This window comes from Salvelinus namaycush, chromosome 7 (genome assembly GCF_016432855.1).
Source record: "Salvelinus namaycush isolate Seneca chromosome 7, SaNama_1.0, whole genome shotgun sequence".
NCBI lineage: Eukaryota > Metazoa > Chordata > Actinopteri > Salmoniformes > Salmonidae > Salvelinus > Salvelinus namaycush.
The window spans coordinates 36283767-36295783 of NC_052313.1; the positions used below are offsets into that span (position 1 = coordinate 36283767).

Below are 12017 nucleotides of genomic sequence, written 5' to 3' on the forward strand. Positions count from 1 at the left end.
ACCAGGACACTGGAGCAGCCAGACCAGAGGAGAGGTGGAGCAGCCATGGCCTGCCTGAATGCAGCCCATTGTAAAACAATGGAAACTAACATGGCCTGTTTTGACTAAGGACACTGGACACAAGACAGAGGAGGAGGAGAACATATTCACTCATCAAGTTTCCTACCACACTAGTAGGGATGTCCGAGCATAAGCAGCAATTCATTCTTCTCATTGAATCCCTTCACGTTTGTTATGTTTTGTTTTCTATTCAATAAAAAAGACATCCATTCTCCCTTTTTTTATTCATGTCATTATTTGTATAAATAGGCAGCAATAGTTATTGGATCTTAGAAAGATTCTGGTCACGTATGAGTCGTTTAATGGGTATTGTTGAGCAGATGCCATGCTAGTTTTTTGGTTCTAAGGTGGTCCCAGTGCCCACAAATACTTATTTGCTTGTTTTTTTTACTGGCAAAACTAATGAGCACATTTCAAATATACATTTTCCCAATTACTTATAATGGCCATGTCTACCCATAATGCAACAGATAATACATTAGGTAATTGTGATTAATAGGGAAACTGCTCATACCAATTACATGTTAAGATTCATATTTACTCATATTTGTAGTGCAGGAGGGACCTTCTATTATATTCTGAGATGTTATCGCCATATTCTGCCCGTTTACGTCAATGTTGATTGAATTTATGAGTATCATTCAACATTTACGAGAATATCTTCTTGATTTTGTATACAGCCAGACAGACTGTTGAGCAAATAAGCAAACCTAATATATACTGACCCAACAATGCATTATTATGTTCCCAATATCTCTCAATGACTCATCGAAGGTTGTGTCTGTGTTTGTGTTCCCTGTGATTCACAGACATATTTTCAGTTTTTTAAGGTGCATGTGTTGAAGTGAGTAACACAACCAGATGTGGTCTTGTTTAGATATCAGTGTCTCGTGTTTATTACGTAAGGAATGTGACTGAACAATACATGCTCTAAACCGCTTCACTCTCAGGTACAGTGATGGGGTATCTGGCATGGGCACAAATGTTTGTATGTCCTATATGTTTGTATGACCTCCAAATGAAACAATGATCTAAATTCATGGGTAGCATGGACTAAACGCTTCCTGCTATGACAGATGGAGGCAGAAGGAAGAAGGGACATAAATACACATGCATCACTCATCATATTTGATTTGATTTGAATCACACCTATATTCTGTGGGATGGGTGGAAAGGATAGAGGGATGGTGAGAAAAGTCTCTGTGGATGGAAGGCTACTGGAGTAGATCTGGACCCATGACATCCAATCAGACCCAAGAGGTGATGATGAGGACACAGTAGCTGCTGGGGAGGTCGTTGTGGTTGTGGTTGTGGTTGGTTAACCGTATCGTGCCTTCTTATTGGCCAGGGCAAAGACGGCGGATGTTAGCCACACAGCCAGCGGCTGCCTCCTGAAGGACCTCGTCAGTGGAGCCTAGCATACCTAGCAGGAGCTATATGAGCAGGGAGGAGAGAGGAGAGGACAATGTTAACCATCATCATCATCATCAGTACAGCGGGGGGGGAGATGACAGGGTTAAAGTCAGTACAATCTGTTTAATCTCATTCATTCTTGTAAGGAAGCAGTTGGTTAATCAGAGGTGATATGACACTTACATACAGTAAATCTCTTGATAATGGAAAGTGTTGTAAGTATCAAGTAGTTTGTGCAAAGTCAGATGCTACTTGCTAGTGCACACACTGTCACTCATGCAGCAATGCACAGTATACAGTAGCTGTGGCTCCTCCGCGTGTCTCTCTCTCTCTCACTGTTTTGTCGCTCTTTAACCTCTAATTCCTCCCAAACCCGGATCCGGGAGCACCTCCATCAGTAAAAAAGCTGACTAGCATAGCCTAGCATAGCGTCACAAGTAAATACTAGCATCTAAATATCATTAAATCACAAGTCCAAGACACCAGATGAAAGATACACATCTTGTGAATCCAGCCATCATTTCTGATTTTTAAAATGTTTTACAGGGAAGACACAATATGTAAATCTATTAGCTAACCACGTTAGCAAAAGACACCACTTTTTTTACTCCACCATTTTTTTACTGCATCAGTAGCTATCACAAATTCGACCAAATAAAGATATAAATAGCCACTAACCAAGAAACAACTTCATCAGATGACAGTCTGATAACATATTTATTGTATAGCATATGTTTTGTTAGAAAAATGTGCATATTTCAGGTATAAATCATAGTTTACCATTGCAGCCACCATCACAACTCTCACCAAAGCGACTAGAATAACTACAGAGAGCAACGTGAATTACCTAAATACTCATCATAAAACATTTCTGAAAAATACACAGCGTACAGCAAATGAAAGACAAACATCTTGTGAATCCAGCCAATATTTTTTAAGTGTTTTACAGCGAAAACACAATATAGCATTATATTAGCTTACCACAATAGCAAACCACACAACAGCATTGATTCAAGCCAAAAATAGCGATAACGTATAACCCAGCAAAATATATTAATTTTTTCACTGACCTGCTCAGAATTCTTCAGATGACAGTCCTATAACATATTACACAATACATATAGAGTTTGTTCGAAAATGTGCATATTTAGCGGCACAAATCGTGGTTATACAATGAGAAAAGTAGCCAAGCTGCAAAGAAAATGTCAGGAGAAATCTTGGGAAAGGCACCTATTCTAATCGATAACTAATCATAAACTTGACTAAAAAATACAGGTTGGACAGCAAATGAAAGACAAATTAGTTCTTAATGCAATCGCTGTGTTAGATTTTTAAAATTAACGTTACTGCGCATACAGCGTGCGCTAAAGCGAGACCGCACTGAAATTCATGGCGGAATTATTGTTTAACATTTGTCAACATAAATACGAATTAACAGCATAAAGACTTCTTACTATTTGACGAGCTTCCATCAGAATCTTGGGCAAGGTGTCCTTTCTCCAGAACAATCGTCTTTTGGTTGAAAGATGTCCTCTTCTCCTGTAGAAATAGCAGCTAACGCTAGCTATGTGCCGGAAAGGTGTCCAACTCGTGATAGCGCGTCACAAAGAAATTCCAGAAAATCGCAATAAACTGATATAAACTGCTATAAGTCGGTTTAAATTAACTACCTTATGAAGTTTTTAAGACAAAAATCAAATTAAATCAGAGCCGGAGATATAGAACTGCTAAAACGAAAGCTTTTCAGGACGCCATTGTGATGTCCCTCCTGCGCCAGGCGCCCCGTTGAAAAGGTCGGACCTTCCGTTCCACGGGCTTTTATAGTGCCCCAGATGGTGCAATCCACTCCATTCAAATTCTCACCGCTTACTGACATCTAGAGGAAGGCGTATGCAGTGCATGTAGCCCCATAGCTTACATGGGAATTTATAAACTGACCCTAAAACAGAGACCTCGATTTCAGAAATCTCACTCCTTGACAGGAAGTGTGCTGCAGAATGAGTTCTGTTTCACTCAGAGAAATAATTCAAACGGTTTTAGAAACTAGAGAGTGTTTTCTATCCAATAGTAATAATAATATGCATATTGTACGAGCAAGAATTGAGTACGAGGCAGTTTAATTTGGGAACGAATTTTTACAAAGTCGAAATGGCGCCCCCCTATTGACAAGAAGTCCTCCTAACCAGGCCATGAGCATGGGACATGGGTTACAGCTGCAAGCAGCACATGTCTGCCTGCCTGCCTGCCTCTCTCTGCAAAGTGTGTTCAGATGAAAGCATTTGTCTAGCATGCAGCAGCAGAGCTAGGCATTAAAAACCTACTCCAAAGGTCAGATTATATCCGACTATTACTGCTGCTTGTATAATGGATCTGCTGTTTGATCTGTTTACTGAACATGTTCTTTTTGGGGGCCCCACATTTAGGGTTTTACATAAAATACATTAAAACGTTTTTATTGTGTTCGAAAGAGTTACTTATTATACTGTCACAACATGTAAACCTATGGAGATTATTTTATTTTATTTAACCAGGCAAGCCAGTTAAGAACAAATTCTTATTTACAATGATGGCCTACCCCGGCCAAACCCGGACGACGCTGGGCCAATTGTGCGCCACCCTATGGGACTCCCAATCACGGGCGGATGTGACACAGCCTGGATCTGAACCAGGGACTGTAGTGATGCCTCTTGCACTGAGTATCATTGCCTTAGAACGCTGCGCCTCTCGGGAGCCCAAATGGTGGAGCCTGCCAAATAAAAACACTATATGGGTTTAAGTATGGTATCTTTGGTTTTTTCGTGTTTAAAAAGAGACTACATCAAGCTTGTGGGCAGCTGCATTGCCAAATCAAAATCAAAGTAAATGCAGGCACAAATACTCTGGCACAATGGACATTTTAAATGTGTTCAATGTGTGCTCCTTCATTAAATCACAATGGTGTGCCATTGAGCTCTCTTAAGCCACACAACTTAGTTTTGGAGGCTTTCTGGTTTGCATCAATAATAAACAAAACAGGTTACTTCAAATCTTTAAAATAAACACTCCAAAGCTCACAAGTCCCAAACAAAATGTATACTTGACAGTGCATTAATCATCCAGTATATTCTAGGTACTTTTCAGTCTCTAAAGTTTGAGGCCTAACTCAAAAGTAAGCTTTAAAGCTCTGTAAAATAGCAACTTTTGTTTTTGAAGTCTTGTATAGCAAGAATATGTTGAACCAGGCTTTGGAAGCGTGTATGAGCAGTCAACCAATTGTGTCCCTACTTTTTGGTGTTGAAACGACACATCCTTGGTGATCCTTTAAGTAACACAGCAAACAATATTCTAGACAGTGTCCTGCATACAAAGAAAATGATCCTACTTTAAGACCTTCGTAAACAACTAAATCCCCTCACTAAATTGATTCAGACTCATTTCATGAAGCAGTGTGCCTGCCTCTCCAATGGTTTAGCTATCTGGTCTCTGTGCCTTATGAAGGAGGAGCGCTTTAGTTATTTAGCCTGACTTAACTGCTCTCTCTCTCTCTCTCTCTCTCTCTCTCTCTCTCTCTCTCTCTCTCTCTCTCTCTCTCTCTCTCTCTCTCTCTCTCTCTCTCTCTCTCTCTCTCTCTCTCTCTCTCTCTCTCTCTCTCTCTCTCTCTCTCTCTCTCTCTCTCTCTCTCTCTCTCTCTCATGTTCAACCAGCTAGGAAGTGACGGGATTCTTCTGTTTTTAACAATTAAGTACAGTCCTACTGTATTTGTTTTCAATTAAAATGGTCAAAAATACACAGAAATAGCTTCTTAGAAAGAGCAATTTAGGCTGAAATATCAGGCAGCTCTTACACTAAATTGGCATGATCACAATTTCACAAATCCAACATAGTGTGGAAATATATATAAGAAAAATCATGTTTTTGACTGCACTGGGCCTTTAAGAGGTCTATATATTGACTATAATATAGTGTGTGTGTGTGTGTGTGTGTGTGTGTGTGTGTGTGTGTGTGTGTGTGTGTGTGTGTGTGTGTGTGTGCGTGCGTGCGTGCGTGCGTGCGTGCGTGCGTGCGTGCGTGCGCCTTAATGTGAATCTCTGCCATCTAGTTGACCCTCACATCATGCCTCATTGACTCTTATCTCCAACTGTTTTGAACCAGCCTGCCCTTGGCCCTGATAGGGAGTTCAGTACTGGTCTGATCTTTACAGAGCAGTACTTGTCTCTGTTCTGTTCCCATGTTATCATTGTGTTCATAATGTAAGTCAATGTGAGGTTGAGGTTGAACTCTGACTCTTTCCGCGAAACATGTAAACTTAAAATCCTGCTCCGCACATTTGTGTGGTTAGCTAGCGGCCTAGCGCAGCGCCAGTGAGCAGAGAAAAAGGCATTCCCAGAATGTTCTGCTCAAAGATAAATAGCGAAAGGAAAACAGATGAAAGATGAGGCTTCTATCTTCTCTCCGCGTACGAGCACTCTGGGCGAACATTCAAAACCCCCAAAAAGCTGAGAAAATAATAATATTTTTTTTTTAAAAGGATGTTGTCCATTGAATACTGGTCACTTTCATTGCATCAGTGTATCAGTTAGTATTTCTGTGGCAGTAACACTAGTTTATATGTTTTTTTTTAAATAGCATCCAAAACACCTCTGAAATGCAAACTTTATACACACAAGGCTCAGACACAAGTCTCTTTTGTGAAAAGAGAGGATGCCTGCAAAGTGCCAGAATCAACGTTTTGCCAACTTCATAGCATGTTATTCAGACGTGGCCAAATAAGGTCTCCCCAAGCCCACAGCTAGGCTAAGATAAGCATGTCTCTCTTTGCATTTTTTTCTCTCTTCCTCCTCCTCCCCAGCTGGGATCTCGAAGACTATAATACACCACTTGTTAGAATATTACCAAACTGCGGTAACATGAACACGCGCACTACACTGGTTTGAGAAATGAATCAAGAGGGTCTGAGGTTTTTAACCTTTTACTGCAGTGGGCTAAATCAGGGTCACACAGAGTGTTTCTTGGTAGTCTTAAACAATCTACTCTGAAACAAAAGTTTACACCTCACACACATGGTTATGGGCTTTAAAAAAAAAGAAAACACCTTCAACATGTCAGATATTTAAATGTATTCAATTTTAAGTTTTATATCCCAATATTACACTTTATATACATCATAGAAGACTTAAATAGAACAAAACTTTTTTAACATAAAAGCACTGGATTTTCAGCTGGTTTTTAGAAATAATGTTTATTAATAATGTTTTCTCAATCACTTTGGCTCATTTTCTTAAACAGTCTTAACATTCTCTAAACTGTAAGTGCAATTGTCACAACTGTTTTATGGGACATCCCAATTCTATTGCATGTCTGCAAAATGTAGTAACTCACCCAAAACATTGAATTCATGCTTCAAAACCAAGATATTGCGTCATTAAATTGGCCACTGCCAACAAAATTAGTTTTAAAAAATTGTCATCGTGTGAGCCGTACTTGTTAAAATGTTTCGATGTTTTTCACCATGGCAGTCAACCCTGGAAATGTTTGTTATATACACATTTCAGTTCTGTTCTACTTTTTTGTTGACACTGACTGCTTACTGTAGTATACAATCATTTCAGTTTTGTCTAGCTGAATGCTATTGTGTATCACACTGAGTTTTTTAGATACCGATTTCAACAGTAGGTCAAAGTTTACTGGGAAAAGTCAATACTGTACAATACTGTAGTACACAGAAAAAGGATATGCACATTTGTATGTATACAGCAATTTTTTTGTAGCAATGTGTTACATGTAAACAGAAAATTCATATTTGCATATTTTTACATATTTCTGACATGTAAAGTCAAATATAGTGAACAGAAAATTTGCCACAAAAAAAACATGCAACAACAATGAAAGAACATGCAGTAGTTCTGTAAAAAAAAACATTAAATTGTACCTCCTCACAGTACGTAACACTACAAGTTCCCATCTTCTTGGTGGACATCCTGTCGCTCTTGTTGGTCTGTCCAGAGACTTTCGTCAACATCATCATCATGATGTTCTCCCTTGCGATGCACCGGGGGAAAAATCTCTGTGCGTGGCGCAACCATCCCCTGCAATGATTTGCCTGTGATGTCCTCACAAGCAGCATTCAGGGCATCTAACAGTGACATCTGATCTTGTGCCCGATAGTCATATACTTTCCACCTCCATGCTGAACAAAACTCTTCTATCGGATTCAGGAATGGGGAGAATGGTGGAAGGAACTCCATTGTTATCCTTTCATGTGCAGCAAACCATTCCCTAACAATGTTGGTTCAATGGAAGCTGACATTATCCCACACAATTACATAATATGGCAAATCTGGTCTAACTAAACCTCTTTGGTGTTCTGGTATTAGGTCTCTGTAAAGTGTATTTAGGAAGGACAGGAGAAGTTGGGTGTTATAAGGCCCAATGTGTGGAACATGTGTGCTCACACCATTCTCAGAAATGGCAGCACACATTGTAATATTGCCCCCACGTTGGCCTGGTGTGCCAATTGTGGCTCGGTGTCCAATGAGATTGTGGCCACGTCTCCTGCCTTTGGCCAGATTGAACCCAGCCGAGTCCACAAAAACAAGAATGTGGGTCATTTCATGTCCTTCCAGCTCCATTATTCTCTATACAGTAACACAGAAACAAAATATAAAGTTAGTTTCACATAGCCTATTCTAGAATTAGACAGTTTAGTAAAGTATAAATGTTTTCTGTTCTTATGGGTATTTACAACTTCAAGAAGTATATACAGGCATCATTGAAGTACAGTAAAACTCCCTGTACAATATACCATGTGCACACCAATGGTTTACCTGGACATACTGGTACCGCGGCTCCTTCACTCTGTCACTATTCCTCTCAAATGGCATCTTGTACAGTTGTTTCATAGTCATTTGATTTTTTTTCAAAACTCTGTCTATAGTGGAAATGCTGACAGAATTGATATTTGCAAAGATATTGTTGTCATTTATGATTGCACTTTGGATCTCTTAGCCTGATGGAATTGTTGGCTATGACCATGTTGCAAATGTCTTGTTCTTGTTGATGGCTGAATACTGCTGCCCTGCCACCAGCATGAGGTCGTTGTGCAGTCCTATATATGACATGTAAAATTCACAAATAGATCGTGTCACCGATAGTATATTGTATTCAAATTGTGCAGTATTACTGTATATTCCTCATACATATCTCACGGTACATTGTGATTTTCAGACTTGCATTTACCTTTACAATAGTTGCTGTATTGTTGTCAATGAAATGCTGTAACGAAAGTAAAAAAAAGAGTACATATTTACCTGTTTTCCCTACGGAATGTTTGCACAATTGATGACACTGTGGACCTGTTTACATTAGGCTGTACTCTCCGACCAGCCTCTTCCATTGTAAGACCATGGTTTATGACATGTCCCACAATTGTGGCTTTGATTTCATCAGGGACTCTTGTTCTTTGCCTTCTACCTCTTCCTCTATTATGTCTTCCCCTAACACCACCACCACGCATTCTTACACATCTTCTTTCTCTTCCACAAACATGTAGCTGCTTTTCAGGGTTGTGATGTCCCTCCATGTTCAAAAATGGTAGTGATTGTGCAAGCTCCATATCCTTTCTAGGACATGCGTTCCGCTAGCAGAACCCCTGACAACATTCCGCTGAAAAGGCAGCGCGGGAAATTCAAAAATATTTTTTTGAAATATGTAACTTTCACACATTAACAAGTCCAATACAGCAAATAAAAGATAAACATCTTGTTAATCTACCCATCGTGTCCGATTTAAAAAAGAAATTACAGCGAAAACACAACATATGATTATGTAAGATCACCGCCAAGTCCAAAAAACGCACAGCCATTTTTCCCAGCCAAAGAGAGGAGTCACAAAAAGCAGAAATAGAGATAAAATGAATCACTAACCTTTGATGATCTTCATCAGATGACACTCATAGGACATCATGTTACACAATACATGTATGTTTTGTTCGATAATGTGCATATTTATATCCAAAAATCTTAGTTTACATTGGCGCCATGTTCAGAAATGCCTCCAAAATATCCGGAGAAATTGCAGAGAGCCACATCTAATAACACAAATACTCATCATACACTTTGATGAAAGATACATGTTTTACATAGAATTAAAGATACACTTGTTCTTAATGCAACCGCTGTGTCAGATTTCAAAAAAACTTTACGGAAAAAGCACACCATGCAATAATCTGAGACGGCGCTCAAATATAAAAAACATTTCTCCGCCATATTGGAGTCAACAGAAATACAAAATTACATCATAAATATTCCCTTACCTTTGATGATCTTCATCAGAATGCACTCCCAGGAATCCTAGTTCCACAATAAATTGTTGTTTTGTTCGTTATGTCCAAGTAGCTACTTTTGCTAGCCCGTTTAGTACACATGTCCAAACGCTCACGCAGATCCAGGCAAACTCGGACAAAAACTTCAAAAAGTTATATTACAGGTCGAATAAACTGGACAAACTAAGTAGAGAATCAATCTTCAGGATGTTGTTATCATAAATATCCAATAACGTTCCAACCGGAGAATTCCTTTGTGTCTACAGAAGTAATGGAACGCAAGACGATATCATTTGGAATGCGCGTGACCAGGAACTGGCAATCTGCCAAACCACTGACTGAAACAGCTCCCATCCGGCCCCACATCACAGTAGATGCTTCATTCAACGTTCTACAGACTGTTGACATCTAGTGGAAGGCGTAGGAAGTGCAAACAGATCCATATTCCACAGGGATTTGAATAGGCGATGAGTTGAAAATCGACCAGCCTCAGAATTTCCACTTCCTGTTTAGAAGTTTGCCTGCCATATGAGTTCTGTTATACTCACAGACATAATTCAAACAGTTTTAGAAACTTCAGAGTGTTTTCCATCCAATAGTAATAATACTATGCATATATTAGCATCTGGGACAGAGTAAGAGGCAGTTCACTCTGGGCACGCTATTCATCCAAAGTGAAAATGCTGCCCCCTATCCCTAATATATATGCTTCCAAACTTGATTTGTAAGATTGTGATTCCTATTTCATTACTATGTCACCTGGCAGGCAATTTCCAATTTAGCAGACATCACAAACATTCCATGTCATAGATATTTATGGAATATACATGTATGTCTGACAGATTTTGATAATTTAATGGATAATTTTGCATGTGATGGCTCACACGATGAAAGAATGTTTAGAAGTTGTGAAGAGTATGACAATTTCACTGAGAATCAACTCATCAGTTTTGATCAGCAAGCCATGTGCATGTAGTTATTGTGCAAATTGTATACAATTGTACTTACTCTTTTGCACACGTGCCAAAACACGTGCAATTTGCTTAAATGAATGCGATATTCAAATCTGGCGTGAACAAAAAACTAATTGTTCAGAGATTTAAACTTATTGTTTTGAAAAAAATAATTCTCGATTGAGAATTGAGCCAAAGCCATTGAGAAAAACTGTAATTGAGCCAAAGCCATTGAGAAAAACTTTAACTTTTTTTAACTAGGCAAGTCAGTTAAGAACAAATTCTTATTTTCAATGAGGAGCAAGGTTAACTGCCTTGCTCAGGGGCAGAACAACAGATGTTTACCTTGTCAGCATAGGGATTTGATCTTGCAACCTTTCAGTTACAAGGCCAACGCTCTAACCACTAGGCTACCTGCCTCCCCTCCCGTCACGCATGAAGGTGTCAAGGTGTTAAGTGCTCCGGTGTTGGGCTGCAGTTTCCTGAAGAGTTGGGGTCTCTAAATCCTCCATGAAAGCACCTGGGTCTGACAACCAACCAGGCATTACAGGACTGGTCCTGGAACTTCTGTTCTCCTGGCCCATGAATGTATCCCAAATGGCAACCCTATTCCCTATATAGTGCACTACATTTGATCTGGGCCCTGGTCAAAAGTAGTGCACTATATAGGGTGCCATTTGGGATGCAACATTGTGTTTCAGGCCCCTGCTCCTTCCACGCTGTGAGTGAACAGCCCAAACAGGCAGCATTTAGCTGAGCTGAGCTCTGGGCTGAGGGGAAGGGGAGTTACTGAGGGAAGTCAAGGTAAACAAAATTCTCTACGGCCTCAACTGAGCCAGGACCGTTTAGCAGTTTCCCCCCCATCTCTCTGTCAGTAGAGAAAAACCCAGCGTTCAAATCATTGACTTGGGGGGGTTTGCCTCAAGGAAAGTTTACTGTACTGTAAGACTTAGTCTAGATCTATGCTGGTTCCACACACACATGTCCAACCTGAGAGAGCTGCTGGACTGGACATCCCTCCTCATCCCAGACCAGACATTAGAGAGAGGCTTGAGTCATAGCACTAGGCAGCGTAACACATAACACACTACATATTTCAAACATACAGTACAGTAGCTAGTTGCACAGAGCAGCTCCAGTGGCGTGTACTAGGGGTATCATCTGCTCACCACATCCAGTCCACAACCTGAAATCCTGTAACAGATAAAGCATGACTAAGAGGAAACTTCAGAAATATTTGCTGCAGTGTTTTTTTCTGACTGCTGCTTTCACTCACTCTTTCACTCTACCTC

The 12017-nt window shown here is 39.9% G+C and overlaps 1 pseudogene; it reads right to left on the reverse strand.

Moving 5' to 3' along the window:
• Positions 1-267: 267 nt before the first annotated feature.
• The window catches only part of LOC120050706, a 63799-nt pseudogene continuing 52049 nt past the window's right edge, over positions 268-12017 (reverse strand).